The 6,661-nt window shown below is 43.3% G+C and overlaps 1 protein-coding gene across 1 annotated transcript in view; it reads left to right on the top strand.

The window, feature by feature from the left end:
- Nucleotides 1–6,661, top strand: part of LOC310788802 (potassium voltage-gated channel subfamily KQT member 5-like) — a gene marked incomplete at its 3' end in the record, with an annotated part of 171,889 nt that overhangs the window by 705 nt on the left and 164,523 nt on the right. The window lies entirely within an intron of this gene.

Below are 6,661 nucleotides of genomic sequence, written 5' to 3'. Positions count from 1 at the left end.
CTCTTCTCTTCCCTTCCCTTCTCTTGTCTTCTCAAATGAGAAATAAGTTAACATTTTTGCTGCAATGGTTCTTTCTTACAGTATAGTTTATTCTTGGGTCACCAGGGGACCCCATAGTCATCACACACATGAGTCCTGTTAAATGGTTAAGGGGGTAAACCATATATTGCTTTTCTGGATATAGCTGCTTTTTCTTGCTGGTGGTTGTTTGTGTCATTATGGAATTTTCATTTGCAGAATGTTTTTCCACGCATTTTCAATATGAATTCACGAGATGAAATCATCATCAAATCACATCACATCGGGAGCAACACACATGTAACACGAGGATGTTTTTGAAGGACAGAAATATGCTTTTCTGAAAACACTCAGTCACACACTGCACTCTATAATGCCCTCTCTCTCTCTCTCTCTCTCTCTCTCTCTCTGTCTCTGTCTCTCAGCCGCACGCACGCGCACACACACACACACACACACACACACACACACACACACACACACACACACACACACACACACACACACACACACACACGAGACACACTCTTCTGCTTACTTTCTCGTTCCTATTCTTGATTTTTATATTGGCTGCTGATCAGTGATTGGAGGTGATCGTTGATTTGAATCACTGCAGGCACAGAACCTGAGTGAGTTACAAATTGATGATTGGAAACACAGCCTACAACTGTGTGTGCATGTGTGTGTGTGTGTGTGTGTGTGTGTGTGTGTGTGTGTGTGTGTGTGTGTGTGTGCGTGTGCGTGCGCGTGCGTGTGTGTGTGTGTGTGTGTGTGTTGTTGGAGTCAACGAGAGGAGTGAACGTGATGACGACTGATTCTTTCGCTCCATACTCACCAAAGTACATTTTGGACCCATTTTCCACACGCCACATAATCTTCTGAACGTTATGACACTAAAAGGGCATTTTCATTCAGACACACGGATCAGGAGAAAATTAACTTTGTTCGAGACCTGTCGTGAAGTTTCCAGATGTAGCTAAATCTGTGGTTGGAAAGATGATTTCTTCCCCCAGCTGGTATCTTAGATTGAGCTAACAAGGCAGTTTTGTGTTTATATTTGTGGTATTTATTCAGTTTTGCGAACTCAGGATCTCTAGCTTAAGTTGGCTTGCTAGATCAGGGTCGGGGGCGCGGGCTAAACAGTCTCAGACAGGCGGGAGAGGTGAGTCAGGTGACCATGGCCATTTAGGAGAGCAGAAGAATATACCATTTCATACTATTGGCAGAGCCTGGAATGAGGCATCTCTGTATAAAGTACTGTATCTCTGGTTTGAGTTTCTCTCTTCTTCGTCTGTTCAGCCATGTCACTGCAACTACCCAGTTCTTTTTCTTCTATTCCAAAAGAGCTACCAGACATCGGCCGTTTAAGACAATGGAAAGACAATTGAATGGCTTTTATCAATAATAAATAATACAGAGGTAGCTGGTATTTCACGGAACACAGCTGTAATTATTCCAAAACAGAAAACAGTTTCTGTCTCTTTTTCTTACCGTCTACACATCTATCTATGTAGGCAGGGTCCCCCATCTGATACGATTTTAGCTTTTAGATGTTTTATTACAGAACGCGTATGGAAATAGTCAAAATAGTCATATACATTCTGTCATTGTGTCACTTATAGATGGTATTATAGTGAAAATGAGTTATCTTCTTTTTTGCTGGGGACCCCCTGGAACCCCCCCTCAAGGAGTCCCCATTTTGAGAACCACTAGGCTACAGCATGTATGTGTGTCTGTATACAGTGTATCTCTCTCTCTCTCTCTCTCTCTCACAGCACAGCACTCACTACCAAGTCTGAAAGGATGAAACAGCACATGGCGTTAGCGTTGTGTTTAGACTAGACTTCTTTATTGTGCACTCGCGTGGAAATCCATCTTTGGCTTCACAGACTTTTGGCCGGGCAGACATACACACACTTTAAAACTTCCTCTGCCACGGGTTAGAATACATCAGATATAAAACAATGAATAAGTGATCAAAACAATGAATAAACGGTTTGTAAAAAAAATAATAAAAAAAAGGAAAAAAAAATATGAACAATTACATATTATCTTTCTGTGTGGAGTTTGCATGTTCTCCCCGTGTTCCCTGGGGGTTTCCTTCATCACCAAAACATGCAATATCCTGGTCACTGAAGTGGTGCCTCCTCTGGTCGTTAGGGGCGCCTGTTCGGAGGGAAGGGAACTCATTGGAATAGCGTGATCCTCCCACGTGCTATGTCCTACCGGTGAAGCTTCCCTTGTCAGGTGAAAAGAAAAAAAATACATATCTTAAACAGACATCGTAAAGACAGCAGCAGTCACTAATAATATCCAGTAAAAGGTCATTTGCTTAGTAAGTCGACAGAGGGTGGGATACGTTTTTCGTTGCTATGGATACCCTATATCGTCTTCCTGAAGTTTTTCAAATTGATTAAAGGGATAGGCCACTTTTTTGGGAGTTTTGCTAATTTGCCATATCCCCCCACATAACCATTACATTACACCATGCCTTTACCGTCATTGTCCGACCAGTATACATACAGTGAGCTACAGTCGTGAAGTTAGTATCGCCATAGAATGGACGCCAATCGTACACCCGTTCAAAATAACCCAAAACACACACCTGATAGCGCCAAAATACATGTTGTGCTTCGGGTACTCAACACGCGATAAAAGATTAATTCAAATGCGGAGAAATGATCTTTTTTTAAGGGAAATACATAGCCGGAATTACTTTATAAACATGGCTGCCAGGCATGCGCAACATACAGCGCATCAGCTGTGTACAGCGCGCTTTACAGGCAAACAAGGAAGTAACTCAGTGTGGGGATTTACTCCGAAAACGACGTTTCACGTAACTATGGATTCATATTTCATCTCGTGGTGAGTACATTGTGCTGAGAGGGAATTATTTCCACCGGACTCTGTGTGACCGAGCGATTTGAATTCATCGTCCTTTAATTGACATTACCGGTAGTAAAAAAGAAAAAGTAATTATAGCTGCTGCGCAGCAATGGGTCGTGGCCGGGCAAGTCTCAAGGCTTTGAGCTAGAGGTCTTCGGGTATGCCCGACCCCCCGAATACCTGAGGTTCCGACCCGGACCCGGCCGGGTCTGGGTCCATTCAAAAGAAGTGCCAAACCGCTTGACCAAACCCCTTAGAAAAGTCATAGCACACCTGTCCTCAATAAGCCGCATGTTTTGAGTTCGGACATGTCTATGTGGCGCAGAAATTGTGGGGGTTATTACGCGCCAAAAAAGTGGCTGCTGCGCAGCAATGGGTCGTGGCCGGGCAAGTCTCAAGGCTTTGAGCTATTATGACATCACAATTGCTCGAGTGACATCAGTGATGGCATCACAATTGCTTGAGTGACTGATGACCTCACAAATACAACCTAATTGCTAGAGATGCTGCGATCGAGATTTTTCAATTCCGATCCGATTCCGATATTTTAGCCTCAAAACCGATCTGATTTCGATCAAATTTCGATACCCGATTCGATACCGATTTCGATCCGATACCGATACAGCACATATTTAAGCCTCTCTATGCTGTCTGATAGCTAGCAGGCAACAAACATTTTTATGGTTAGGTATGTATGTGTGTGCTTTGGTAATATAGTATGTAAACGATTTAGTTCATCTAATTAATTTTATGTAAAACTAAAACATAACAATCAAATACACACTTATTTTGTAATGGGTGAACACTGGACACAAATAATTATTGTTTCCTCACACATACACCCCCACTCTGTCTCACACAGGACACATACACACACAGCCCTGTCCCTGTCTCTCTCTCTCTCTCTCACACACACACACACACACACACACACACACACACACACACACACACACACACACAGCCCTGTCCCTGTTTCTGTCTCTCTCACACACACACACACACACACACAAAGTTTGTGCATACATTTCCACTGCCAGATTGGAGGAGTCTTTTGTCATTTTCTAATGTTACTTCTCTTCAGTGCAATACGTTTTGATAACGACCTGCAGTATAGCGCCGTTCGCTCAGTCAACTTAACGTGTCGTTAACGTTAGTTTAGAGGAGAAAGATAGCTGGTGTTAGCTAGCTAATTAGCCATGTTAGCTGCCTCAGTGGGTAACGTTAGCTTATAGAGAGTATTTATCTGACGTTTATGTTAGCTACTCCTCAAACCTGTGGGTGGAAATGGTTTATGCGATGCAATGTATGTTGAAGCAAGACAACGTTTTAATGTACCTGGAATTGGACAAATTACGACGGGTCGTGCTCACGCAGATCTAAGCCCTGGCCATCCTAGGCTCAACGCGAGACTCATCAGTCATTCGGTTGAGTCTCGCAAAGTTACACACAAAGTTTGTGCATACATTTCCACTGCCAGATTGGAGGAGTCTTTTGTCATTATCTAATGTTACTTCTCTTCAGTGCAATACGTTTTGACGACCTGCTGTACAGCGCCGTTCGCTCAGTCAACTAACGTGTCATTAACGTTAGTTAGAGGAGAAAGATAGCTGCTGTTAGCTAGCTAATTAGCCATGTTAGCTGCCTCAGTGGGTAACGTTAGCCTATAGAGAGTATTTATCTGACGTTGTCGTTTATGTTAGCTACTCCTCAAACCTGCGGGTGGAAATGGTTTATGCGATGCGATGTATGTTGAAGCAAGACAACGTTTTGGCCCTGGCCATCCTAGGCTCAACGCGGCCTCAGTGTGCTGCATGCTGGATAGAAATCCTGGAGCGGAGTCATGGAATGCAGGGCTTATATCGGAGCGTTGGATCGGTCATTTTCGCTGGAATCCGATCCGATCCGATCCATGTTTTTTGGCTGATATCGCGCCGATATCCGATCACATGATCGGATCGCAGCATCTCTACTAATTGCCTTAGGTAATTAAGGCAATTAGGCTATACACGGGGGCAGAATTCAACGTTTTGATGCACGGTGGGCTAAATTTTTGACCAATCGAAAATCTGTTAGATACTTTTGTGTAGGACCGTCTAACGATGCAGATGCTGAAGTTCGGTGTCGTTTGAAGAAAAGATGTGGGAGTAGGGTTTAATTCGTTTTACAGTTTTTGCAGTTTTGCGGTCTTTAGACTTCATAATTGGCCATAGGTTGCATTGTATAAAAGTTTATCCTCATTTGGGCCCACATTTCGGTGAAGGTTGCAAAGCTGTAGCACGTATGCCTGATTTTTTATGAATTTTTAAAGTTTGAAACTTTAGACGGTCGCTGTAGTGCCGCCGTTAGGACTATTGGTGCCAGATTTGCGTCAAAGACGTTTGGCATGAGACTGGACCTTTGTGCAAAGTTTGGTTAGTTTTCATGCATGGGAAGTCGAACTTCCCAGGAGAAGAAGAATACAGGCAAATACAATAAGTGGCCCTGCCGCTTCGCTGGCCCGGCCACTAATTATCGGCTAACGGAAACACTGCTATTATGTATGGCAGTCTGAACCGACGAAAGAAACTGGCCAGTCACCGATGCTGTCATAGTTCTCTGTCCCCAAGAAGGAAAGAAAGTGGCCAGTCATACAGTTCTAGATGGCGAGGCCTGTTGGTCAGGTCACAGGTCATAATCACAGCTGATGTCACAATCATGTCATGACTCATCGGTGATGATGTCATCAGTGATGTCACTCGAGGAATTGTGATGTCAAGATTCAAGATTCAAGATTTTTATTGTCACTCCATGGTACAAGTATCACATGTGAAATTCTTGTGCTGTGGACTCCGTTTACAACATAGTGCAAATAGTACAAATATAACAAATATAACAGGGCATATGGGTGCAAAAACAACAAGAGACACAACAAGCATAAGGCAGTATAGTGATAAGACAAGTCAGAGACAGTGGCATATTCACTGCACATAGGTGCACGTGTCGGGTGCATACTTTAGACGTGCTTAAACATTTTAAATTCTGCGTATTTGACATACAGGTGCAAATAACATATTCCTTATTAAACATACAATTAAACTCGGCATTTTAAATTCGGCGTATTTGACATACAGGTGCAAATAGCATATTCCTTATTAAACATACAATTAAACGTTAGACATACGTAGTGGTAGCAGCTACAGTACGGTACAGTGCGGCTACTACACTATTTGTGTATGTTAAGGAGTCTCGTGGCCTGCGGGAAGAAACTGTTCCTCAAGCGATTTGTGCGTGCTTTCGGAACCCTGTATCTTCTCCCTGAGGGTAGCAGGGAGAACAGGCTGTTGTGGGGATGTGGGGATGTCATCGGTGATGATGTCATCAGTGAGTGATGTCATCAGTGATGTAATGGCTCTGTGCGTGAGTGGCAGACACTGATGATGTCATAGACATTGTGACATCATCAGTGATGCCATAAATCCTGCCCATGCGGTCTATAAGGAGGACAGGTCCAACTCGGGCAACTCGAGATCTCAATATCACCAATTCTATGCATAATTCATTATCCTATGGTATCAAGAAAACATCACAGATAATCTCTGATCAGGAAAACTTAATCTTCGATCTCCAGCTTCGTGTGTATCATTACGAACAGTGTGATGACACAGTCGAAGAAAACAGAGCAGATCTGGAGAAGTCCAGATCTGAGGTTGAGAGTCTGACTGCACTTTTGGCACAAGCACACAAGTATATTCTTGAGCTGGAGAATGGCCATCGA

Source organism: Poromitra crassiceps, assembly GCF_964638095.1.
Source record: "Poromitra crassiceps genome assembly, chromosome: 14".
NCBI lineage: Eukaryota > Metazoa > Chordata > Actinopteri > Beryciformes > Melamphaidae > Poromitra > Poromitra crassiceps.
The sequence above is the reverse complement of the archived record's forward strand: the minus strand, read 5'-3'. Positions and strand labels throughout refer to the sequence as shown.